A 27,622-nucleotide genomic window follows, 5' to 3' on the forward strand; every position below is an offset into this window, starting at 1 on the left:
AGGCTTCCATTCTTGGTTCTCGGTTCCTCACACAAGATGATCTCACTCGTTCTCGATGTTTAACCACCAGCCATCTGCTAGTGAATCACCCCTGTCCATCCTGCTGAACTTCATGCCCTCACATCCAAATGCATGCCGAGCACCCCCATTTGAATGTTCCATTGCACCTCACACTCAACATTTCCAAAGCAGAATGCCTCAACTTGTATCCCACTGACCTGCATCCCTCTTTATGGTCCTTTTTAGCATTAAAACATCCCTGCTCCTTAATTTTGCCCAGCCTACCCAAGCATGCAAAATCAATACTTATGCTAAATACTTGCTACAGCTGTTTCAGATTTACTACTATCACCACCCCTCATCTCCTTGTTATTACTGTCATCCAACTGGGACTCCATGTTTGACTGGACTCTTTACTTCTGACCCAGACAGTTTGGTAATCTTTGGTCTTCCTTTTTGCTCTTTGGGCTTCAACTCCCTTTTAATACCTGACTCTGTCTTTCTGATTGCACTGTCTCCTGCAATTTTGAAAGAAAACTTTCTCAACCTATCAGGCTAACATCCTAGTCTGCCCTCCATTTGTGAAGGATCAGCCAGACTCCTGACTTCCAGACTTTGCTTGACCTCCTCACCTCCTCACATGGAGTCAACCTTTAAGTCATAATCAAACCTGTTCTGCCTGTTCTGCACTGTCCTTTTTTTTGTTTTTGTTTTTAATCCTCAATCAAGGATATTTTTTGTTTCTTTTTTAAGAAAAATGATTTTAAAGAGAGAGTAAGGAAGAGGGAGAGAGAGATAGAAACGTCGATGACAGAGAACATCGATTTGCTCCCTCCTGCATGGCCCCCACTGGGGATCAGGCCCACAACCTGAGCATGTGCCCTGACTAAGAATCAAACTGGCGACCTCTTGGTGCTTGGATTGATGCTCAACCACTGAGCCACACGGGCTGGGCTGCACTGTCCTTTCTACCTCTGCTGGCACTGCCTTAATTTAAGCTCTCATCCACTCTTCCTTGGATTATTCAAACACTTCTGCATGATCTCCAGGCTCCTATTTTGTTCCCCACTTTGTAGCCAGAATGAATGTTCTAAAATGCAGTGCTGATCATTCCTTTTTTTAACGTTCTTCAGCAAATATTTGCAACCCTGACATATCATCAGAAAAGAAGTTGTGAGACATTTCAAATATATTGATTTCGGCTTCAACTCCAGAGATGGTAATTCAGTGGATTTGAGATAGGGCTATTGCATCAGTGTGCTGAAAGAGGCCTTTGGGGAACTGTGAGGTGCATGCCACCTCCTCAGCATGGCACTCCAAGTCCACTATGCTTGCCTCTACCCACACTTCCATGTCACCTCCTGCTCCAGGAGAGCTGGAGGGTGTCTCTTACCTTTCTCTGGAGTCTGTTACAGCTTTGATGTTCCTTGACATTAGCTAAACAACTGCAGGATGACAGCAAGTGTTATCAAAGAGCCAGAGCTATTTTTAAGGTCATTAAGTACCCTGGAGGTATAGCTTAAAGAATTTCTTTGTAATTGTTCAAAATGTAATTCAATGTATTCCTTTCCTTAATTCCACGTTCAGTGCTATTTCTGTAGAGTACTAGACAAAATAATTCTTCACCCTACTTTGTATTTATACCTTTAAAGTATTTATAGACTGCTTTTATATCCTCACTTAGTACATCACCTAACTAAGCAGTGTGCATTTTGCTTCCACACTGTTAATTTAGAAACTTTTTCTCTGTAAGTTGATAACTTTTCCTGAATCATGCCATTTTTATGTAGTTCTTAAATTGTGGTTTTTCTGCTTTGAATAGCTAGATTGTAAGCCCATTGTGGATATCAATTATAATTTATAATTATGACTTCAGTTTCATTGTTACCTTTCCTGCTTGACCTAGACCTGGGCATAAAATATAGGGGAAGGAAGGGAATAGTAGATTTACCAAAATCCTACTTCTGTCATTGTTTTTGTCTTGTTAATCCATGCATAGATGTTCATTACTCCTACCACCAGGTGTTTTAGTTATCAGTATTTCTGATTGAACTGCAAATAAGCTTGTGTAGGATGCCTTATTCTTTGGTGAGAGAGAAAACCTAGGAGAAAATGGAATACTTTGTATTATTTTACATCTCTGGAAAAGAACTGATCACATCATATAACTTCAGGATTTGCCAAAAATCCACATAATGCTTTTATTAAGCAGTATGAATTGTCATTCTGGGTATGTATTACAGGAAGTTGTATTTGGCTACAATCCAATTAAATGTACCAAAATGCAGTTTCCAAGGTATTCAGAACTGAACTCTTCATTTGATTCTGTGCATACCCATATAGTAGCTGGAAAATGTTCATTAAGTTTCTATTACTGAGTGAAATAATTCAGGACCCACTTCAATATATCCTTGATAATTCATAGACACCTTCTGCATCAATAGACCCCTCAAGCATCCAGTTCTGTTCTAAACACAGGTGTAAACGAAAAGGGGTTTTTACCAGCAGAGTAGTAACCCTTGGGTCTTGCAACAGTGAAAGCCACAGAACACCTAAATTTCAGGCAGAGAACACTGTGATTTGTTGTTAGGCATATTAGAAAGAGAAAAACCCTGTGTCAGTGGAGAAATGCATCAAGACCAGGCTATCCTTTGAGGGCTAAGGAACATGGGAGAAGCATGGACATCCAAAGAGACAAGAAAGAAGGAAGGCATAGGCATGAGAATGGTGAATGTTTAATGCAGTAGAGATACCAAGCTGTAGAATTCATAAGCATGTTATAGATGTTGGGATGGAAGCCATGGAAAAACAGAGAAAAGAATAGTTAAGTTGTTGGAAAGTTGGAAGCAAGTGGCTTTGATACACACCTTAGTGACCCTTGGAACCAGCTGTGTGTGCTCATTAGTGCAGTTAGTGCAGCTCCGCTATCTGGAGGGGCCATCATTGTGCCTATAGGACCTCCTTAACGACTTACATCACATTCCTGTGGCCCGTACCATCTATACGTTCATCTGCAGCCATAGCTATGTGGAGGGCATCGTAAATTATACATAATCAAGAAGAAAATCTAAACTCAAATAAAAATAAAATGGTATTTAATTTTCTCTCTTTCAGATGGCAAAGATGTATATAGTACATTTTTAAAGATTTTCTAATTTTAAAAATATTTAGTATAAATTCTCAAACAAGAAAAACAAAACAGAAACACACCAAGTCCCTAATGAAAATTCAGATACTATATCCCCAAGATGCAATAAATGAAAATGGAAAGCAAGTGTATGTTAGAGGACAATAAAGTCAAATTTTGACTAATTTGTGTATCTTGTAATGGTCAATGCAGTCCAGATGCCTGGGAGTATTTGCAATTTCATCTCCAAGCCCATTTGAATTTTTTCCTCCAAGTAGGGTTTCCCAGACAATTACATCAAGTTTTCCCCTAAAGTTGGAATAAACAGTTGGCTCTTTTTCAATATCAGTTAAAGTTGTTCTGTCAGAGGGAGCTATTGAGCCAATCTTCTGTGATCTGATATTGTTCAGGAAACATAAAACATAATTGTTGACCTCTGCTCCTCACATCTTTCCCCTTGAGTGCTTGACTCAAGTTTTCTATTTAATTTAACCCTTTTACACTGATAATAAGATGTGTCTAATGTTTATTTTTCCTCTACAGCCTGTACTGTTTATTTCAGAATGGTGACAAATTAAGTTTGCATACACACAAAAACTCTTCCACTAATTTCTTTCAAGTCAATACATTTATAATAGAATTCACCCAAAAGTACCAAAGAATGTCAGTAATGTGCAATAGCATTAAGCTTAAATGACCATTAATTTCATCTTTCTCCTATACTCTTTCCTAGAGTCCTTGATATCAATGTTGTGGACTATTTAATCTCCCAACTTTGGCTAACCTTTTTTTAGGTTGCAGAAGATGTGTCTGTCACTCAAGATGTGAGGCTAAAACAAAATTTTAACCGTTGACCCCTTGCATCTACTTTAATGAGCCTGGCTGATCTTTAACCCAAGAAATCGTGACCCATCTGTTCAAGAGGAGCTGGATTACTGCAACTGTTTGCTTCACTTCACAGAAGGGCTTTCAACACACAGCCTCCATTTGGCCACTGCTGCTTGCTAATCTAAAAAAGAGACTTGGGGACATGGGGGAGAGAGACCTTTCTGGTTAACAGTAATTGTCTGTAAAATTCTCAGCTTCTTTTCATGTTTTCTCCTCCTTCTGACACTTCCATTTCCCGTGGAGGACTTTTACAAAATGAGGTTATCAGTAGACTCTTTAGACTATTTATAAGAAAGATATACTTGTGCCAAATTACCTCAGTTAGGCAACCTTGGCTTTGCTTGTTGGTTGTTTGTTACCCCTCCTAACTCAGTTGTGGGTTCCAGCTATTCATTGATTTTCCATATCTGAGGCATGTGTGATGAAACAGGGTGATCCCCCTAAGCCTGCATCTGAACCATCACCCAACCCCTCTAGCTGTTTTATCTGTCTTCATGATTGATAAAGGTTGTATATGTAAATCCATGATGCATCTGTCAGCTTTGATTAACATGGATAAAATAATTGAATTCCCTACTTCATGGATGTGAACATTTGAAACTAAGATAATCATACATAGATGAAGGATTATCATCATCAATGACACTCCTTTCGCTAAACTAAATCAAGACAACACTCTTTCCTTGACTGGGTGGCTCAGTTGATCCTCCCATACACCAAAAAGTTTCAGGTTTGATTCCCAGTTAGAGCACATACCTAAGTTGGGGGTTCAATTCCTGATCATACGGGAGGCAACTGATCAATGTTTCTCACATAGATGTCTCTCTCTCTCTCCCTTCCTTTCTCTCTAAAAATCAATAGAAACATATCATTGGGTGAGGATTTAAAAAATTTTTTATAGACAACACTCTCAAAATTATTAAGCCTTAAAAGAATATTCTAGCATTTGCAAAAACATGGATGAACCTGGAGGGAATTATGCTAAGTGAAATAAGCCAAACAGAAAGACAAATACCATGTTATCTCATGTATATGTAGTATCTAAAATAGACAAACTCATAGAGGCAGAGAGTAGAATGGTGATTGCCAGGAGCTGGGGGAGGGGGGATGGAGGAAATGGAGAGGTATTACTCAAAGAGTATGAAGTTTCATTTATGCAAGATTAATAAGTTCTAGAGATCTAATATACAACAGGGTGACCATAACTAACAATACTATATTATATAATTGAAATTTTCTAAGAAGGTAGATCTGTGGTATTCTCACCAGGAAAAAAAAAATGAGAAGAAAAGGAAATGGCAGGTATGTTAGGTGATAGATGCAATAATTAGTCTAATTATCCCAATCATTTAAAAATGTATGCATATATAAAAACATCAAGTTGTACACCTTAAACATATACAATTTGTTCCATTTGTCAATTATATCTCAATAAAGCTGGTGGGAATGGGGTAAAAAGCAAAACAGCACTCTTTTCTAGTGTTTCTAATGTAAAAGGATGAGCAAAGTGGAAGAGATTTTTCTAGAATAATTTATGTCCAGTCCTACCTATAGACAAGTGATTTTTTTTAGATTCTTTGCCATCAACGTCTTCTTTGGGTAGGTAAAGGCTATTCTGAAGCCAGGGACAGTTTTATGCATTGTCTGGCCACCTTAACAGACTGTATGTCATAATAAATGGAAGTCAAGGGAAAGTTTCTTCTGCAAGAAACAGTCTCTCATGAGCTCTGCTGGAGCAAATAAAACTCTGAACTTCAGGTTTTGGGTCACATGATAAATTCTGCCACAAAGACCTTACTTAGCACACACTATTATATTAATTAAGCCTTGAAGTGCCCAAGACTTACATCACTACTGCATAATCAATGCTAAATTTTTAAACAAAAATAGACCTTTCTACTTCACATAGGCTTTGCAAATATGAACATTGTGATAGTTAATGGGCATCTTGTGAGAAATGTGTTCTTAGATCAAAGCTCAGAAAGGCTAACTGTGTGAGGTTCCAAGATGTTAAAAATACACTAACACCTAGGGATGCGTGTCAACTGGCCACACTGAACTGAGTTACAAAAGCTGGGCCCAATTTAGAAGACTGTCTTTCAGATATCTTGCGTGGTCATGAACATTTGTCTTTGTACACAGAATCACCCAATCCCCCTGGGTGTTCGGGGAAAGCATGACTGCATTTTCAAAGGCCATCTAAAAGGTGTTTCAGAATACAATATTTTCACTACTTCAACATCCACTCCATATGGTAGCTGTCCACTGCATAGGGCAGATGTTTTGCCATTGCCTTATTTACCACAAAGGGTATTAGAAGGAGCTTTCTTTCCACATAGACTTGGGTTCAAATCCCGATTCTATCATTTATTATTTTTGTGATCTTGAGCAAGTTTCCGACCATGAATGTGGAGGAGGACTGTGGGTTGATAAAAAAACAGTAATAGTGCAGTAGGCAAAATAATGACCTCAAAAGATGTCCATAGCCTAACCCTCAGAACCTATGAATACAGTAGTCTCCCATTATCCATAATAAAAATGCTCCAAGACCCTCAGTGGGTGCATAACACCTCAGATATCAGTTAACTGTGTATGTAGTTTTTTTTCTATACATATATACATTTTCCCTTAAAGGAAACATTTTACATCTTCCTTTGATATATTAAAATTGCCAGAATTGTACTCTCATGCTCAAGTGGCATTATTAAGTAAAATAAGGGTACTAGAGCACGAACACTGTGAGAAACTGTGACAGTTGATCTGATAACTGAGATGGCTACTAAGTGATTAACAGGCGGGTAACAGATGTGGAGAGAATATGTTTGGAAGGTTGTGTTTTCATTTTCAGGTATCTAAAGTAGTTTTTTATTTCTTGTCTGATTTCCTCTTTGATCAATTGTTTTTTAATTAAATAATTTATTTATTTTTATTATAGATGTCCCTTCTTTTTCTCCCATTAACATCCTCCTCCCCACTGAATTGGTTGGTTATGCATATAGCCAAATAAGTTCTTTGGTTTATCTCTTCCTGCCCCATAACCCTTTTCCTTCTGAGACTTGTCAGTCTGTTTTCTACTTCCATGTCTCTGGATATATTTTGCTCATCAGCTTATTTTGCTCATTATGTTTCACAAATAAGTGAGATCATGTGGTACTTGTCTTTCTCTGACTGGCTTATTATACACAGCATAATACTCTCCAGGTCCCTCCATGTCATCTCAAAGAGTAAAAGATCTTTCTTTCTTACAGCTACATAGTAATTCATTGTGCAAATGTACCACAGCTTTTTTATCCATTCATCTATTGATGGACACTTCTGTCCATCCCCACTGCCACTATCTTAGTTCAAAGTTATTGTTATCTGTTGCCTGTGCTACTGAATGCAACAACCTTCTACTGGCTTTCCTCTCATCTCTTCTCCCAGCTATAGTCAGAGGGAGCTTTCTAAAGACTGCTTCTGACCTTATCACCTTCCAGCTTAAAACACTGTGGTGCATCGGCACTGGCAGTTTCTCTCCTTCACTGTGCCTATACTTGTTTTCCTCATAATCACATCCTTCCACCACACACACCTGGCTAACTCTTGCTATAGTTCCTTCAGAAAACTCACATCCAGGGGAGGGCCTCTCTGATCCCCAAGGCTGATATTGGTGCCCTTCCCATGCACTCCCAGGGCACCTGTGTGTATCCCATCATTGCCTTTATCACCCTTTGCATTAGTGATTCACTTATCTGTCTGTCTCTTCCACCTAAATGTAAACAACTTGAGAGCAAGGACTGTGTGATTCTAATATGTATCCCCAACACTAGCTCATAGTAGGTACCAAATGATATGTATTGAATGAATGACCACCATCCTACTCCTCACCCCCATATGAATATTGAGTTGGGTTCAGTATTCTTGAGACACAGGAGGGCCAGATAAAGGCTGTTTTCTTCCCTTAGGCACAAGGTGATGAGGATCTTCAATAGGTTTTGACCAGGGGGAAATAAAGGAAAGATGTAAAATACACTAAAGAAATAAGTCTATGTCTTGTTGACAGATTAGCAATATGGAAGGATGGAGCAAGATTATTAGGAAGAATTTGTAAGTGAACAAGTGTGTAGGACCAGGATACTAACTAAGGTCACCATAAATAATAATAGAGAAGCATGCTTCTGTACTTCAAATTCTAAGTAAATGTTGAATGAATAAACTTGAATGTTTCCCTTTAAATTTGAGAACCATATAGAGTATATAGATGGTATTTAAAACCATAGGAATAAATGGGGTCCCCGGGGAAAAAGCCTAGCAAGGAAGAGAAAGGAGCTGGGACCAAGCCCAGGGAATACCAACAGTTATAGATTGTTAAAGGAGTAGCATGGTAAGGGGACCAAAAAGCAGGTGCCAAAACATAGCAGAAAACTGGAAGAGTGAGAGAATCCTGTGAAATCCAGTGCTAAAAGAAAGAAGTGCTCATCTCAGTGCAGTAAGATAGGGCAAAAAGTGACCATTTCACAGAGCTTTCCTCCCTGGTAAGTAGAAGTACCAGAAGTCTTCAGACACTGAGGAGCAAGGATGACAGCTTGGTTCTTTGAGGCCCAGTCTTAGTATTTGGCCATTGAGACCTGTCCTTAATGGTTTTCATTCCTTGTGTCAATTGACTTTGTTTCCCCAAGCAAGATAAGGCAATTCTGCTCATGAAGATTAAAGCCTTCCACTTGTCTGACAGTGAATGGCATACTCAATAACTTGAATGGATGGCAGGTATGGGGACTGCCATAAAAACCTGAGACCTGCCCTGGCCGATTTGGCTCAGCGGTTAAAGCATTGGCCAGAGAGTCCCAAGTTTGGTTCCCGCTAAGGGCATGTATCTCGGTTGCAGTTTGTCCCCAGCCCCAGTAGGGGTCATGTCGTTGGCAACCACTCAATGTGTCTCTCTCACGTCCAATGTTTCTCTCTCTCTCTTCCTCCCTCTCTCCCTCCCACTCTATCTGAAAAAAACAAAACAAAACAAAAAAACAAAAACAAAATAACCAGAGACCGGATCACAGACCCAGGGTGCTCTTTGAGACTTCCCAAATTAGTCCTGTACAGAACATGCTCTGATACTCAAGTCTATTGTACCACCTTCGCCTAAAGGGAATTTTGGCTAAGAGACCCTTCCCAGACAAGTCGTGATCTTTAATAAGACATTATCCTTACTTGCTCCTGAGACACAGCCATCCCAGGTAGGAGGCTGTGGAAAACATCCACTGCATGGAGGAGTGAGGAGACAATTGATAATGCTTTCTTTTTCATTTACTCTTCTCTATGCAAGAATTCTTAAAGAAACACCTGCTATTAGGAGTTTTCCATTCATTCAACACACAAAAGTGGGTGAGGAAAAACAAATGATCTGATTTTAATTCTTCTAGCTAACCTAGGTAAAATTTAGTACAAATGGAAATAAATTAATGTGCTATAATTCAAATGCTGATGGCTATAAAACATCACTAAATTGGAATATCAATCCCTTTCCAATGCATTTTAAGATCTCATTTTTAGAGAGTAAAAGTAACTCAGATGGTGAACTCACATGTATAGGTTTTAGGAAAAATTTATGTGGCTCCAAGGTCATCTCAGAATATAAGCTCACCATTTGTACAAGTCATTTAGCATAACAAGTGATGATGAGGCTAGAAACCACAAGGTTATAATTTGCCTTCACAAAGACAAAAATATGGAACATTATAGGGTCAGATGAATTTTGATGGGACATCTGTTGTCTTCTCCCTCAGAAATATAACGTTCTCTTTTCCCATTAACCCTAAGCCCTAAAGTCAATTATTTTTCAGTTCTTTCTAAGACAACCAGTAGTTTTAGCTGAAAAATGATTGGAGAGAGCCATTCAGTGTCAGTGATAGGGGCTCTTGAAGAAGAGAACAATAGCCCACCACGTAGGTCAGTTCTCCTCCACTCTATTCTTCATGTTGCATATATATCCACAAGGATTACTTCTGAAGAAAGGAGGTGTGTTTTTATATGTAAGTGGGAAATGCTTTGGGGTAAAGGAGTGTGCAATTATGCAACTCTGAAATGACAGGTCCTCTTCCTGCCCCTCACCAGAACTGGAATTGTTGTTACAAAGCAGGCTCTAGAAAAATGAAGAGGTGTCCTTTTGTCTTTTAAAATGGGCAATCTCATTTCAACCTTAAATTTAGGATTATGGATTATATACATTAGAGAAAACCTGACAGCTGGTCCATTGGGATTTATAACAAAATGGTTACTGCCTCATCTCATCTTGAATTCAAGCCTCTGTCTTCCCCTCTCCCTCAATAAGCTCTAAAATTATTTTTATTCTTGAAAGTTGTGCAAACTTGGGTTTGATTAGTGCCAACTGAATAATACAAAAAAATCATTCCCACTTACATCATTCCTGTGAAAACACATGCTTCTCTACAGTCACTACCGTTACATTCTTATATTTATCTGGCTTTATTTGTCACTGAAGAAAGATTGAATACCGAATAAGCTTCAGCAAATGGTATCAGCCCTACTCAGCCCTAGTCTTTTTACCTCTGAGTGGCCTGCTCTGGGCCTCCTGTCCAATGTTCACCTCTGCCAATTCACATCTCACAGAATCTCTTCCTAGATTCTTGCATGTATCCGGTACTGGCCTCCAGGAGTATCCAGACCTTTCTACCAGTCAACTCATCTACATCTTTGCCTGCTTGCTCTGAGTAGAGTATGAAGAGGGCTTCTAGTCTTTTTTAATTAATTAATTAATTTATTTTTGTTACAGATATTTCTCCTTTTCCCCGCACTGATTTCCCCCTCCCTCTCCCTCCCCTCCCTGTCACCAGCTTTATTGTCTATGTCCATTGTTTATGTATACATGTATATAATTTCTTTGTTTTATCTCTCTTCCCCCATACCCTCTCCTGGGGACTGTCAGTCTGTACCCCACTTCCACGTCTCTGGGACTACCCCATTCCTCAGACTGTTATGTTCATTATATTCCACAAATAAGTGAGGTCATGTGATACTTGTCTTACTCTGTATGGCTTGTTTCACTTAGGATAATACTTACCAGGTCCCTCCATGTCATCTCAAAGGATAAGAGATCTTTCTTTCTTACAGCTGCATAGTACTCCATTGTGTATATGTACCACTGCTTTTTTATCCATTCGTCTACTGATGGACATTTAGGCTGTTTTCAGATCTTAGCTATTGAAAATAGTGCTGCTATGAACATGGAAGTACATATATTCTTTCTGATTGGTGTTTCAGGCTTCTTAGGGTATATTCCTAGAAGTGCAATCACTAGGTCAAATGGAAGTTCAAATTTTAATTTTTTGAAGTAACACCATATTGTTTTCCATAGTGGCTGCACCAGTCTGCATTTCCACCAGCAGTGTACTAGAGTCCCCTTTTCTCCACACCCTCACAAACACTTGTTGTTTGATGATTTGCTGATGGCGGCCATTCTGACAGGTGTGAGGTGATACTTCATTGTTGTTTTAATTTGCATCTCTCTGATGCTTAGTGATGTTGAGCATTTCTTCATATGTCTCTTGGCCATTTGTATGTCTTGTTTGGAGAGGTGTCTATTCAGCTCCTCTGCCCGATTTTTAATTGGGCTCTTTGTCTTCCTGTTCTTGATTTGTATGACTATGTATATTTTGGAAAATAACCCCTTATCTGATATATCATTGGCAATTATGCTCTCCCATAGAGTGAGTTACCTTTCCATTTTGATGATTGTAACTTTGGATGTGCAGAAGCTTTTGAGTTTGATGTAGTCCCATGTGTACATTTTTTCCTTTGTTTTTGTTGCTTTTGGTGATGTATCAGTGAAAATTTTACTGTGTATGATGTCTGAAATTTTGTTGCCTACATTTTCTTCTAGGATTTTTATGTATTCATGAGTCACATTTAAGTCTTTTATTCATTTTGAGTTTATTCTTGTGCATGATGTAAGATGATGGTCTAGTTTTATTTTTTGCATGTAGCTGTCCAATTTTCCCAACACCCTTTATTAAAGAGGCTGTATTCACTCCACTGTATGCTCTTGCCACCTTTGTCAAATATTAATTGAGCATATTGCCTTGGGTCTATTTCTGGGTTCTCTGTTCTGTTCCATTGGTCTATCTGCCAGTTCTTGTGCCAGTACCAGGCTGTTTTGATTACAGTGGCTTTGTAGTATAATCTGAAATCTGGTAATGTGATTCCTCCACTTTGTTTTTCTTTCTCAAGATTGCTCTGGCACCCTGGCCCGTTTGGCTCAGCGGTTAGAGCATCGACCTGCAGTCCAGAGAGACCCTGGTTCGGTTCCTGCTAAGGGCACATACCTTGGTTGCAGTTTGTCCCCGGCCCTGGTTGGTCATGCAGGTGGCAGCCACTCGATGTGTCCCTTTCACATCGATGTTTCTCTCTCTCTCTCTTCCTCTCTCTCCCACTCTACCTAAACAAAAAATGGAAAAATGTCCTCGGGCGAGGATAAAAAAAAAAAAAAATTGTTGTGGTTATTCGAGGTCTTTTTTTATTTCATATGAACTTTTGAAGTATTGGTCTAGTTCTGTGAAGTATATCGTTGGTATTTTGATGGGGATTGCATTGAATCTATAGATTCTTTGGGTAATAGGGACATTTTAATGATGTTAATTCTTCCAATCCATGAACAAAGTATGTGCTTCCACTTTTTTACATCTTCTTCTACTTCTTTTTTCAATGTCCTATAGTTTTCTGTGAATAGGTCCTTTACTTCTTTGGTTAAGTTTATTCCTAGGTATCGTAATTTTTTTGCTACGATGGTAAATGGGATTGTTTTCTTAGTTTCTCTTTCTGTGAGCTCATCATTGGTGTATAAGAATACCATCGATTTATTGATGCTAATTTTGTATCCTGCTACTTTGCCAAATTCATTTATTAAGTCTAGTATATTTCTGATGGAGTCTTTAGGGTTTTCTACAGATAGTATCATGTCATCTGCGAATAATGACAGTTTCACTTCCTTCTTTCCAATTTGGATCCTTTTATTTTGTATTCCTGTCTGATTGCTGTGGCTAAGACTTCCAGTACTATGTTAAATAAGAGTGCTGAAAGTGGCAATCCTTGTCTTGTTCCTGTTCTTAAGGGAAATGCTTTTAGCTTTTTCCCATTGAGTATGATATTGGCTGTAGGCCTTTCATATACGGCCTTTATTATGTCGAGATATGATCTGTCTATTCTCACATTGCTGAGCGTTTTTATCAGAAATGGATGCTGGATTTTGTCAAATGCTTTTTCAGCATCTATTGATATAATCATGATTTTTATCTTTAATTTGTTATGTGATGTATCACATTTATTGACTTGCAGATATTGTACCAGCCTTGAAACCCTGGGATGAATCCCACTTGGTCATGATGAATAATTTTTTTGATGTATTGCTGGGTTCGATTTGCTAGTATTTTGTCAGAATATTGGCATCTATGTTCATCAGCAATATTGACCTGTAGTTTTCTTTGTCTGTAGTGTCTTTTTCTGGTTTTGGAATTAGAATTATACTGGCCTCATAAAACAAGTTTAAAAATCTTCCTTCTTCTTAAATTTTTTGAAATAGTTTGTAGAGAATAGATGTTACTTCTTCTTTGAATGTTTGGTAAAACTCCCCCTTGATGCAATCCGGGCCTGGGCTTTTGTTTCCTGGGAGAGGCTTGATTACATCTTCAGTTTCCTTAGTTGTTACTGGTCTATTCAAGTTTTCTGTCTCTTCCCAGTTCAGATTCGGGAGACTACGTGTTTCTAGAAATTTGTCCATTTTGCTTAGATTGTCGAATATGTTGCTGTATAATTGTTCATAATATTTGTCCACGATGCTTTGTATTTCTGTAGTGTCAGTTATTATTTCTGCTCTTTCATTTCTGATTTTGTGTATTTGGGTTCTCTTTCTTTGTTTCTAGGTGAGTCTAGCTAAGGGTCCATCTATCTTGTTTATCTTTTTAAAGAACCAGCTCTTTGTTTCATTGATTCTTTGAATTGTTTTTTGGTCTCCATGTCATTTATTTTTACTCTGATCTTTACTATTTTCTTCCTTCTGCTTGCTCTGGGGTTTTGTTTTTGTTTGCTTCTAATTCTTTAACTTGTGAGGTTAGATAGTCTATTAGAAATGTTTTCTTGTTTGAAGTAGGCCTCTAATGCTATGAACTTCCCTCTCAGAAATGCTTTTGCTACATCCCATAGATTTTGTGTTGTTGTGCATTCATTTTCATTGGTTTCCAGGAAGTATTACTTCTTTGATCTCCATGGTAACCCATTCATTGGGTAACCCATGGGTAACTCAACCCATGCTATTTAGCCTTCATGTGTTCAAATGTCTTTGCATGTTCTTGTTGCAATTGATTTCTAGTTTTATGCCATTGTGACCTGAGAGATGCTTGATATAATTTCAATCATCTTAAAGTTGTAGAGACTTAGTTTGTGCCATAATGTGGTCTATCTTTGAGTATGTCCCATGTGCACTTGAGAAAAATGTGCATTCCATAGTTTTTGGGTGTAATTCTCTGTAGATATCTATTAAATCCATTTGATCTAGCACTTCATTTAGAGTCTGTGTTTTCTTGTTAATTTTTTGTCTAGAAAATGTATCCAGTAATGTCAGTGGGGTGTTGAAGTTCCCTGCTATGATTGTATTGCTGTTGATTTCTCCTTTGAAGACCTCCAGAAGATTTTAACATATGTTGGTGCTCCTATATTGGGTGCATATAGGTTTACCAAGGTTATATCTTCCTGTTGGATAGATCCTTTCAATATTATGTAGTGGCCTTCTTTGTCTCTAGTTATGGCCTTCATTTTGCAATCTAATTGGTCAGATATGAGAATTGCTACTCCAGCTTTTTTTTCCTTTCTATTTGCTTGAAAGATTTTTTTCCATCCCTTCACTTTCAACCTATGTGAGTCTTTTGTTGTGCTGTGGGTCTCTTGTAAACAGCATATATGTGAGTCATGCTTTCTTATCCAGTCAGCTACTCTGTGTCTTTTTATTGTAGCATTCAAACCATTCACATTTAGGGTGATAATTGATATATACTTATTTATTGCCATTTTTGTTTAGTGTGGTTCTATTTTTCTTCCTATTTCTTCTACTTATTACAACAGTCCTTTCAGCATATCTTGCAGTGCTGGTTTTGTGTTAATATATTCCCTTAGCCTTTTTTCTTTTTTCTTTTTTTTCTGGAAAGCTCTTTATTTGATCTTCTATTTTGAATGATAGCCTTGGTGGGTAGAATAGTCTTGGATTCAGATCCTTGTTTTTCATGACCTTGATTACTTCATGTCATTCCCTTCTGGATTGTACTGTTTCTGTTGAGTAGTCAACTGAGAGCCTTATGGGGTTTCCTTCATAGGTAACCTGTTGTTTATCTCGTGCTGCCTTTAGGATTCTCTCTTTGTCTTTAATTTTTGGCATTTTAATTACTGTGTGTCTTGGTGTAGGCCTGTTTGAGTTCTTCTTACTTGGGGCTCTCTGTGCTTCTTGAATTTGAATGCCTTCTTTCTTCACCAAGTTAGGAAAGTTTCTGTCACTATTAGTTTAAATATATTCTCTAACCCTTGCTCATTTCTTTTTTTTCGAGGACTCCTATGATGCAAATGTTATTACATTTCCAGTTATCCCACAGTTCTTTTAAGCTGTCTTCCCTTTTTTTAATTGTTTTTTCCTTTTGGTTTTTTGATTGGTTGATTTTTTTCTACCCTGTCTTCTAATTCACTGATCTGGTTGTCCGCTTCTTCTACTCTGCTGGTTAGTCCTTCCAATGTGTTCTTAATTTCTGCTATGTCATTCTTCATTTCCACTTGGTTGGTTTTCAATGTTTCTATATCTTTATTCATGATGCTGATGTCCTTACTCATGCTGTTGAGCTTTCTCAAGATCATGGCTCTGAACTCTACCTTTGGTCATTTGCTTAACTGCATTTCATTTATCTCATCTTCGATGGAGTTCTGTTGTTCTTTCATTTGGGATTTGTTTCTTTGTTTCACCATTTTGGCTATCTCAGTGGGATTTGGAGCCTGCCAAAATTTTCCTGTGGGTGTTGGCGTTCTGCTGTTTGTGGCTCCCTCTACTGGGTTTGGATGAGCCTGGGTGGGCCCACGTTAAACAACACTGTCAAGTCTTACTTTCCTGGGTAGAGTTGAAAGCCCAGGAAAGGTTCAGTTATCCTTTTGCCTGGATGCTAGTAGTCTCATTTACTCAGTGGTTTGGAATATAGCCCTGGTGTTCTGCATAAAAGGATTTTCAGAGGGTGGGATAGATGCTGGTTGTTAATGGGCCTCAATTTTTATTTCTTGGCCTCACCAGGGAAAGGCTGAATCTCAGGGGGGGTGAGGGCTGCTGCATTTTCCCACAGCTCGAGAAAGAAACACACTTGCCACCATTCTTTGTGGCTGCAACACAGCAGAAACTCTGAGTGCCCTCCAGATCCCAGGTGTCCCCACAGAATTCCACAGTCTGCGCTCCCTCTGCTGGAGCCCCAGGTGAGTGGCTGTGGGTATTTTAGCACTCTGTCCTGGTTCTCTGTGCTGTGGAGTGTGCTTGGTCTTTATTCCACAAGGGCACTGCTCACAGTAAGACTTCTGCTGTCTGCGGATTCCCAGACCGCCACCCTCTCGCACCTCTGCAGATACTACCAGTGTCCTTGGTTATATGGTCCTGTTCTGCTGCTTTTCTGTTGCTTTTTTCCAAAGAGTTGTCTTTATTTTAGTTGTAATTTTCATTTGGTCCTGGGAAATTATCTGTGTAGCTCCATTCATTCTGCTGCCATTTTCACATCCTCTATGCCTATACTGTGTGCAGCTGGATCACACAGGTCTCTCTGGGGCCCCCGTACCCTGCAGGTCCCACGGGTAACTGGATTGCACATTCCCTGCTGGATCACAGAGGCCTCTCTGGTGCCCCTGCCGTATGCTGGTCCTGTGGGCAGGCAGCTGGATTGCACCAGTTCCTCTGGGGCTCTAGCTTTCCACTCTTGTGGGCTGCTGAGTCTCACAGGCCCCTCTGGTGCCTCAGCACCCAGCAGGTCCCAAGGGCGGGCAGGTGGATCGCACCAGTCTCTCCTGGGCTCCCGCTTCTCACCACTCTTGTGGGTTGTTGGGTCACACAGGCTTCTCTGGTGCCCAGCACCCTGCAGGACCCACAGGCAGCTGGATCACACCAGTCCCTCTTGGGCTCCGGCTTCCCACCACTCTTGTGGGCTGCTGGGCTGCAAAGGCCTCTATGGAGCCCCAGGTCCCACAGCTGGCGGCTGGAGAGTGCTGCTGCCCCATGGGACTCAACTCCTGCTCATCTTTTGCTGGGGGTATATCTGGACTTCAATCAGGCTGCTACTGTGGGGGATGGTGCTAAGCTCCTGGCTGTCTGCGGCTTCCACAACTGGCACCTTGGGAGCTCCACTACTATGCACTGGTCAGAGTTGACATAGAGTGTCCACTGGTCATTTGGTGCCAGGGGCACTGGTGGGCTCAGGTTGCTGGGCTCTAGCCACTCCCACTGCCTCCTCCCAGGGATGACCGGGATCTTCCAAAATGGTGGGACATCCCCATGGCACAGGGAGAAGCGCCCTGAAGAGCCGCTTACCGCAGTAGCCGGCTGCTCCTGTCCACAGCACAGGAACTTTCTGCTCTGCATCTCTGCACTTCTGGGGTTTGGTCATCCACCTTCATGTCCACTCACACTCTCGCACACTAGCTCACTCTCTCCCACACTCACCTTCCCTCCGTTCCTGCCGCCACCATCTCTGGAAGGCCTCTAGTCTTACCAGAGCTTTCTTTCCTCAAGGTGAGTTTGACCTGGTGGCTCTGGAAGAATACTGTGTAAACCACCAAGTCCCTTCTGCTTGCCTGCACTGTCCCTAGACATGCTCCTGTGCCTGGACTTAATTTAGCCGTTTGCATCCTTCCAACCATCGGCTCCTTCCTACCACCATCTAAAGGGTCCCATAAATGGAGCTTGCTGCCTCAGCAAATCTATTTGAAGAATCTAAGAGTGAGAGGATGATTCTTTCTGTCTTCCTAGGTCAGCCTCCTGCCTCCACCAGCCCTGCTTCTGCACAGGGCATTGCATACTGAAAAGTGCACAATAGGCAAGAGCCTCTCTCTACGTGGAACAGGCAGGCATTTTTCTTTCTTTCTCAGCTTGTGTGAAAATCTTCAGACACTAAAAAGTACTGGATTGCTGGCTGTTTGTGAGTTAAAAATCTGACTAAGGACAGTTGACACAAACACAGAAATGACAAAGGAGAATATCTGGGGTGTGGCATTAGCAAACTAAAATTTTTTTTCAGAGGCTGCTTCTGAGTTATTGAGTCATGTTTTGTAATGTCATAAATGTTTCCACAACTTTGTGAGTCAGAATGTACTTTGCAGTCTGACTTTGAAAGAAACATCCCAGGGAAATAACTGTGGAATTTGATTTAACACATCATGTGTAGTTTGTATTTAGTAGCATATTTTTAGTGGAAATACGTGAATCCATTAAAAAATATTTAATCTAGCACCTTTGGATCAGTAAACTAATTTATCTTTTAAATATAATCAAGATTCATTGCCAACTACCTGTCAATCACACATTCCATAATGAAAGTTTATAAGGCACTGGATAAAAAATGTAACCTAGTGGGGAGAAAAGACAAAAGAAAGTCAAATAATGAAAGTATTAATTAACTGCTCTCTTAATGAATAGGTCCCTCACTTGTAATGTAAGTATAATATAGATTTCTTTCATTGTAGTTCAAATTGTTACTATTGCTAATGTTCGTAATTCCACATTGAATTAAAGATCCACTTAGCTATAGAGACTCATATAAACAGTGCATCACCTACAGTAAATTCTTGGGTCCTCCAGAAGCTGCACAACTGAGTTATGAATGCTCTTGCTTTGAATTTGGAGGCCTGGGTTCAGATCCTGGCTCCATGGCCCATTCTCAAAACGCTGTATGATCTTGGTTATTACTCTGAGCCTTAGTTTTCTCTTCTGTAAAAATAAGGGTAGCCCTGGCCAGGTGGCTCAATTGGTTGGAGCACCTTCTGTACACCAGAAAGGTTTTGGTTTGATTTCAGGTGAGGACACATACCTAGGTTGTGGGTTTGATTTCCAGTTGGGGTGTGTACAGGAGGCAACTGACTGATGTTTCTCTCTCACATAGATGTTTCTCTTTCTCTCTCAAAAAAAAAAAATCAATGAAAACATATCCTCAGGTGAGAATTTTTTTTTAATGTGGGTAATAACTTGTGAACATATCTCACAGGTCTGTCGAGAGAATTAAATGAGAAAATGTAAGATTTCTGGCACATGTGTTAACAAGAACTCAACAAATGATGGCTTGAAATAAGTACCATCTATGTCAATCAATTCACCTGTTTCCAAATGGAACTAATTTATTCACCTCTCGGTGAAGATGCTTGCAATTGGTTATTACAATTTTTTTTTTTAATAGTGTATTCCAGGGGTTGGGATCTGATCTTAGGACCACGAGAATTATTACAGGTCTGAATAATCAATAGTGGCATGGTTCTGAGGTGATCCTTCAAAATTGCTTCTTGAATATAAAAGCCATTTTATAGTGTGCTTAGGTATCCTGTATAAATAAGTCATGATGGTGAGAGTAGATAGGATTCTCCATTTGTCCAGCAGGCCATGTTTCTGCATTCCATTCCCAGATTTAGAAAACTTCAAGACAGCACATTAACCTGCCAGTTTATTGGTCTTTCTCATAGCATAGCACATGAGGAGAAGTCGAGAATGAAATAGAGATTCATACCCTTCCAAGTTCCAGGGGCCAGAAGGCTTGTGAAAGAAATATTTGGATCATCACTCTTCAGTTTTTATCTATATCAAATGCATCTAGTTAAAAGTAACATAAAACCAGATAAAGTTTCAAAATTTTAGAAACAAATTTTTAATTGATTTATTTTTTATTGTTGAAAGTATTACAGATATCCCCCCTTTTCAGAAAAAAATCTTTTAATTTGTTCTCTCATTATGTATCAGTAAATGCAAGCTAAATTCCAACTATTCCAAGTCTGGAAAAAATGGTATACTATAATATGATTTTTCAGAAATATAAAATGCAGCTAGGCAACTATGACATCATACATAATTAATTAATACTGAATGAGTACATAGCTCACTGGTATGTTTTAGAGTGTTATTTTATCCTGAGTAGTATTTTCACCCTATGTTTAAACTAAATAAGAATATAAATATCTGAAACTAATAATCTTTTAACCATAAAATTGTATTTCTAATAATTATACAGTTTTTCTCTCAGTCAGTCTTGATTTTTTGTTTCATTTTAAACATTTGTTCTTCAGTTGCATGTGTCTATATGAACACATAAATAGTGCTATGTTAAATAAAATGGAAGTAAGAGAGCAAAAGGAGCAAATGAATGATAGCCATTCTGACAGGTGTGAGGTGATATCTCATTGTGGTTTTAATTTGCATCTGTCTGACAAGTAGTGACATTGATCATCTTCTTATATGTCTATTGACCATCTGTATGTTCTCTTTGGAGACGTTTCTATTCAGATCCCCTGTCCATTTTTAATTGGATTGTTTGTTTTTTGGTGTTGACTTGTATGAGTTCTTTATAAATTTTAGATATTAACCCTTTATAAAGTGTATTATCTGTGAACATGTTCTCCCATTTAGTAGGTTATCTATTCTTTTTTTTTTTTTTTTTTATGGTTTCTTTTGCTTTTCAAAACCTTTTTAGTTTGATGTAATCCAATTTGTTTTTTTCTTTTGTTTCCTTTGCCATAGGAGATATATCAAAAAAAAAATATTGCTAAGAGAAATGTCAGATATTTCACTGCCTGTTTTCTTCTAGGATTCTTATGGTTTTGAGTCTTACATTTAAGCCTTTGCTCCATTTTGAGTTTATTCTTGAGTATAAGGAGGTGTTCTGGTTTCATTCTTTTGCACGTGTCTGTCCAATTTTCCCAGCGCCATTTGGGTTAGGGGAATGGGTGAAAGAAGCGAAGGGACTAAGAGGCACAAATTGGAAGTTACATATTAGTAACAATGAAGTAAGTAAAGCATAGGAAATATAGTTAATAACATTGTGATAATGATGTATGGTGCCAGATGGGGCACTAGAAATATTGAAGGGAATGTTTTGTAAAGTGTATGATTGCCTAACCACTAAGCTATACATCTGAAACCAGTACAAACTAAAAAAGAAGCAAATAGACAGTTCAAGTAAATATAAATGTATACTTTACATACATCCCCCAAGTGTTTTTGTGTTTTTTTAAACCAGTAGTTTTTTTAAATTAAGCATTCTATTTGTAACTGTTTGCTGGAGAAAAATCCCTTCTATAAATGCTCCAGTAGGAATCACTGCCAGGAAGAGATATAGTTTGGCCAGAGTTGTAGTGGTTAGCCAGTCCAGGTGAGTGGTAGGAAGAAAGAAAGAAGTGCCCACACCTCGTCTTCCTGTGAGAAAGACAGAAAGCAGTGGTTCTATGCCAATTAGAGCAGAAGTATTAGAAGCAGCGGACTGTGAACCAGCATGGGAGGAAATGAGGCAGTGCCATTGTGTTTGCCTTGCCTTTTAGGACCCTGCAGTCTGTTGTCTGCACAAACCTGCTAGACAGCAGCTCAGTACATTTACTTTAAATGTTTGATAGAGTTGTGCAATCATTAAGGGATTCTTAGAGCAAAATGTTAGAGTCATAAAATATTTTAGAGAACTGAACTTCAAATTTGAAAAATTCAGTAACTGGACTTGTGGAGAAAAGAGACTCTATAGGTTGAGATGGAAGTTCATAAGATCTATACAGAGAATAATGGGGAATCTGGTGCATCAGTGGGAAAAGGAGTAAATAGTAAATATGATTTTAAAAGTAATGTGTAAGTCCACACTTGATGCAATAATCAAGGTAAGCTGATGAAAACTGTGGATCAGGAAGGATACTTTCTAGTACTTACTATGTGGCAGACACTGTTCTACGTGCGTACATGCGCACACATGCACACACTATGTGTTTAAAATCCTTTAACCCTCACTACAATCCTATCAAGTGATATTGTTAATCCCCATTTTACTGATAAAAACATTTAAGCACAGAGAGGTTAATTAAGTAAACTGCCCTAGAATGCATAGCTAACCTGTGATGGAGTTAGGATTTGACCTCAGGCAGTTGATTACAGACTACTGTACTGTCTTTTTAAAAGTCTTTATTGTAGTTAGTATTATAGATGTTCCCTTTTTCCCCCATTGAACCCCTCCTCCCAACTCCCACCCTCAACCTGCTTTGCCCAAACTATTGTCTGTGTCCATTGGTAATGCATATATGCATCTAAGTTCTTTGGTTTATCTCTTCCCAATCCCCCCCACCTCCCTCTTCCCTCTGAGGTTTGTCAGTATTTTCCCTACTTCCATGTCTCTGTATCTATTTTATTCATCAGCTTATTTTGTTCATTATATTCCATAGATAAGTGATATCATGTGGTACTTGTCTTTCTCTGACTGGCTTATTACACTCAGCATAATACTCTCCAGGTCTCTCCACGTCATTTCAAAGGATAAGAGATCTTTCTTTCGTACAGCTGCATGGTATTCCACTGAATATGTGTACCACAGTTTTTTCATCCACTCATCTACTGATGGACACTTGGGCTGTTTCCAGATCTTAGCCATTGTAAATAATGCTGCTATGAGCATAAGGGTTCATATATTCTTTCTCATTGGTGTTTTGGGATTCTTAGGATATATATTCCCAGAAGTGGGATTACTGAGTCAAATTGCAGCTCCATTTTTAATTTTTTGAGGATACTCTATACTGTTTTCCATAGTGGCTGCACCAGTCTGCATTCCCACCAGCAGCGTACTAGGGTACTCTTTTCTCCACAACCTCATCAGCACTTGTCGTTTGTTAATTTATTGATGGTAGCCATCTGGCTGATGTGAGGTGGTACTATACTACAAAGCCATTGTAATCAAAACAGCCTGGCACTGGCACAAAAACAAGCATATAGATCAATGGAACAGGACAAAGAACCAATAAATTGACCCAAGCCATTATGCTCAATTAATATTTGACAAATGAGGCAAAAGCATACAATGGAGTAAGGAGAGTCTTTTAAATAAATGGTGTTGGAAAAATTGGGCAGCTACATGCAAAATAAATAAAATTAGACCACCAGTTTACAACATACATACACAAGAATAAACTCAAAATGGTTAAAAGAGATCAGTGTAAGTCATGAAACTATAAAAGTCTCAGAAGAAAATATAGGCAGTAAAATTTCATGTAGTAGAATTTTCACTCATACATCTCCTAGGGCAAGAGAAACAAATGATGATATTATTGGTTTTTGAGAGAGAAGAAGGGGGGGGGAGGGAGAGAGAGACAGAGACAGAGACAGAGACAGAGACAGAGACATGGATTGGTTGTCTCCTGTATGTGCCCCAATGGGGGATGGAATCCACAATCTAGATGTGCCCTGACTGAGAATTGAACCTGAAACCTTCTAGTGCACAGGATGACGCTCCAACTGAGTCACCCAACTAGGGTGAGGTGGAACTGTTTTTAACATTCTTCAATCCTCGGCACATAGTAACTATTACTGCTTGGCACAAATAATAAAAATTAATTAAAATAGGGGTAGAGGAGTCACTAGCCTAGTGCCTTTTCAGAGTACACTTTTTTCAACATCCACCCACACATATATGCTTGCATTTACAACATACAAGTAGTATGCACTTTCTCAACCTAAATGTGGTTGAAGTGGTGGAAACCCACAAGGAATATTGTCAGGATTTTTTAATTTTTATAATTGGCAGAAAATGAGGGGGAAAAGATGAGATTAGAAAAGAAAAATTATAATAGCTTTGAATAATCTGAGAATGTCTTTATACAATGAAGAACTTGTTGTGTAACTTCTGTATTTCTGTATCTATCTGGAGACATTGATTATTTGCAATTCAACTTATTATGTACTAGGCAGTGTTCTGGGTAGGTAATTCCCTCCTGAAACTTATAGGAGGACAGATATGTTAGCAATAAGTATGATAAACATGCCGAGTGTTACATCATAGGCTTGTGAAAGGTACAGTGGAGGCCGAAGAAAAGAGGCAATCATTTTGCCCTGGAGAGAGGAATAGAGGTGAGGTAGGGATGTCAGGCTGTCAGGAGGTACGATTGGAGAACTAACAGTTCCAGGGTGAGGAAGAGTCTGCAGTGTGGGAAAGGACATTCTGTCCAAAGGTACACAGCTACATCACAGGTCATTTGAAGGACCACAAATGAATGGGAGGAAAACAGAGGACGCTGGAAACATAATAATTTGCAAGAAAACCGAAAGCCTTGATTGCATAACAGTGGGGTTTTGGACTTTCTCCTATAGTCTTTGACGAGTAATTGGGGTTTTAAGTAGCAAAGCATTTTTTGTCAGCTGTGTGTCTGAGGAAGGTCACACTGACCTCTGCTCTCACAAAAGCAGAAAGATTATCAAGTTTATTTAAGCCTATGAAAATGATTTCAGTGTCTTAGAAAAAAGATAGAGGAATATATAGCATTGTTTTGATAATTTTTTAAAAAGTGAGAAATTATTCTAGATGTGTCTTTAAAGCTATTTATATAAGAAGTTATAGTTGTCCTTGATATCTCTTTTTTTCAATAACATACTTCATAAAAAAAATGAAATCCCTTTAAAAAATGTTTTCATCTTCCAAACAGTTTGAAAGCCTCTCAAATTTTCCCAGAGCTCTCTGAGCTCTCTCTCCCCAGGTTATATTTAGCTCAGCTATAGACCTTGACCTTTTCAACAGATGCACAACACGATGCACTAATCGGAACATTTCTCTCTAGATCTGAAAAAGGTTAGTGACTCCAACATGGCTTGTACGTACACACACACACACACACATACACACTACTCATTCATATTCTGGAGTTTTTTGGAAAACAGCTATTAAGTTGGTGCAGGGGAAGACATATGTTTGTAATTTTGTGAACAATATAGGTTTTAAATAGGCTTTATTTCTTTGAGCTTAAGGAAAGCATAGATCTGCATTCTTTCTTTTGTTAAAAAAATTTCTTTCTGTTTGAATGATGTTGGCATGTTTCTAGTTGCTATAAATCTTACTTTGAATAGTTCTCCTATGGGTTCTGTTTCTTGGGTATGGTTTGTTTTGCAGGCAGGATCTGTATGCTTGACCAATAAGGGTGTAGTGTTCTTCCAGGAACATGAACCCTCCCCTACTTTCTGTACTCATCCCCCACCCCCACTTTGCTAACTCTGCAGCTATGGATTGATTTTGCTCATGGAGACCTCTGTCATGTTTTCAATGTACTTTTAATGCAGAATCAAATTTCTTTATAAATGCCTCACTATATTACTTATTGCTGTAGTATTAATAGTAATACTAGTTATAGTGTTGATGGCAAAGTGGGACACCAAGCATTTCCTCCTGGCCCTTGGCAACACAACTACTCAAAAATTAATCTAGCCCTGGCCGGTTTGGCTCAGCGGTTAGAGCGTCGGCCTGCGGTCCTGAGAGACCCGGGTTCGGTTCCCGCAAGGGGCGCGTACCTCCATTGCAGTTTGTCCCCGGCCCTGGTCGGTCGTGCGGGTGGCAGCCACTCGATGTGTTCCTTTCACATCGATGTTTCTCTCTCTCTCTCTGTTCCTCTCTCTCCCTCCCACTCCACCTGAACAAAAAATGAAAAAATGTCCTCGGGTGAGGATAAAAAAAAAAAAAATTAATCTAAACTTGACAATCCTGTTTAAAATAAAGCTGATTTTCAGAAACAAAAATAAAGAGAAACAATAATCAAGTGAAGTACTGGACAGTTCTCCCAGGGAGGAGTGTGAAAACAGAAAGAAGAACTCTTTTTGGCCATTTGCTTATCTCATGGTGTTCTCTGCTCATCAGCTACCTTCTCTCCAGAATGCTCAGTTTTACGGCCTGGCTCCTCCTGCCTGCTTCTGTGGAGTAGTGCCTACCTAAGCCTTGTCAACCCTCCTTCAGGGAGGTGGTTGTATGTGGAGGTTAAGGGGTGATCTCTGCTACCAGCCTGGCTGGGTTTAAATCCAGCTTCACTACTTAATAGCTACATGTCTTGGTTAAGTCCCTTAACCTCCTTGTGCTTCAGTTTGCTAATCTTTAAAACACTGCCTGCTTTAATAATGAACAAAAACCAAACAAAAAAAAATCCTGCCTACATAGGCCACTAGAAAGACTTGAGTAGATCAGGACCTTGGCCTTTCCAATAAGGAATGGTTTTGCTTTCTGAGTTAGTACTGTAACAATTTCCTCCTAATTGATGAGGGCTAACTGGATTTTAAAGGTGACCAGACTGTCACTCTGTCCAGAGCTGGGTTGTTTGAAATCTGCTAACCTAACTGAGGTTCATGTGGGGAGGATTTAGGTTTCCTAGGGGTGGAGTAGGGATGGGAAGGCATCTCTCTTTATTTTTTAATTGGTGACTCTATTACAGATATTCCCCCACCTTTGCCCACCTCCACCCAGCCCCCGCCCCCACCTCTGGCTTTTACCACACTTTTGTCTATGTCCATGGGCTATACATATATGTTCTTCAACTAATCTTTCAGAAAAGTTATCTTTGTGACTCATTATCACTTTTGAATTTAACAGTAGAGGTCTAAATCAGGCTTGGAGCTTAAAAGGAACAAATTCAGGTTTTTGATTTTTGTTTTTTTGGTACGTGCCCATAGCGGGAACCGAACCTGGACTCTGGTCTGCAGACTGACACTCCAACTGCTGAGCCAAACCAGCTAGGGCACAAATTTAGTTCTTGATTGTTTCTAAGTGTATATATTTTTTCCTTTGTTTTTCTTGCCCTAGGCAATGTATCAGTGTAATTCTACTACGTGTCATGTCTGAGATTTTGCTGCCTACATTTTCTTTTAGGATTTTTATGATTTCATGAGTTACATTTCAGCCCTTTATCCATTTTTAGTTTATTCCTATGTGTCATGTAAATTGGTGGTCTAGTTTCTTATTTTTTTTTTTTGCATGTAGCTGTCCAATTTTCCCAATACCATTTACTAAAGAAGCTGTCTTTACTCCATTGTATGCTCTTGTCTCCTTTGTCAAATATTAATTGTGCATAGTGTCTTGGGTTGATTTCTGAGTTCTCTGTTCTGTTCCATTGATCTATGTGCCTGTTCTTGTGCCAGCTCCAGGCTGTTTTGATTATAATGGCTTTGTACTATAACCTGAAATCCAGAATTGTGATCTCTCCAACTTCATTCTTCTTTTTCCCGATTCCTGTGGCTATTTGGGGTCTTTTTTGGTTCTATATAAACTTTTGGAGTATTTGTTTTAAATCTGTGACAATCTGGAAACAGCCCAGTGTCCATCAGTAGTTAAGTATATAAAAAAAGCTGTGGTACATATACACAATGGGTACTATGCAGCTATAAGAAAGAAAGATCTTGTATCCTTTGAGACAACATGAAGGGACCTGGAGAGTATTATGCTAAGCAAAATGAGCCAATAAGAGGAAGACAAATATGACATGATCTCACTTATTTGTGGAATATGATGAACAAAATAGATCCAGAGACATGAAAGTAGGGAACAGACTGACAAATCTCAGAAGAAAGGGGGTTGGGGGGGGGGCAGGAAG

General features: G+C 39.1%; 1 protein-coding gene across 1 annotated transcript in view; it reads left to right on the forward strand.

Annotated features, from left to right (window-relative positions):
- Positions 1 to 27,622, forward strand: part of LHFPL3 (LHFPL tetraspan subfamily member 3) — a 608,740-nt gene that overhangs the window by 239,215 nt on the left and 341,903 nt on the right. The window lies entirely within an intron of this gene.

The sequence above is a fragment of the Molossus molossus genome, unplaced genomic scaffold (assembly GCF_014108415.1).
Source record: "Molossus molossus isolate mMolMol1 unplaced genomic scaffold, mMolMol1.p scaffold_m16_p_7, whole genome shotgun sequence".
NCBI lineage: Eukaryota > Metazoa > Chordata > Mammalia > Chiroptera > Molossidae > Molossus > Molossus molossus.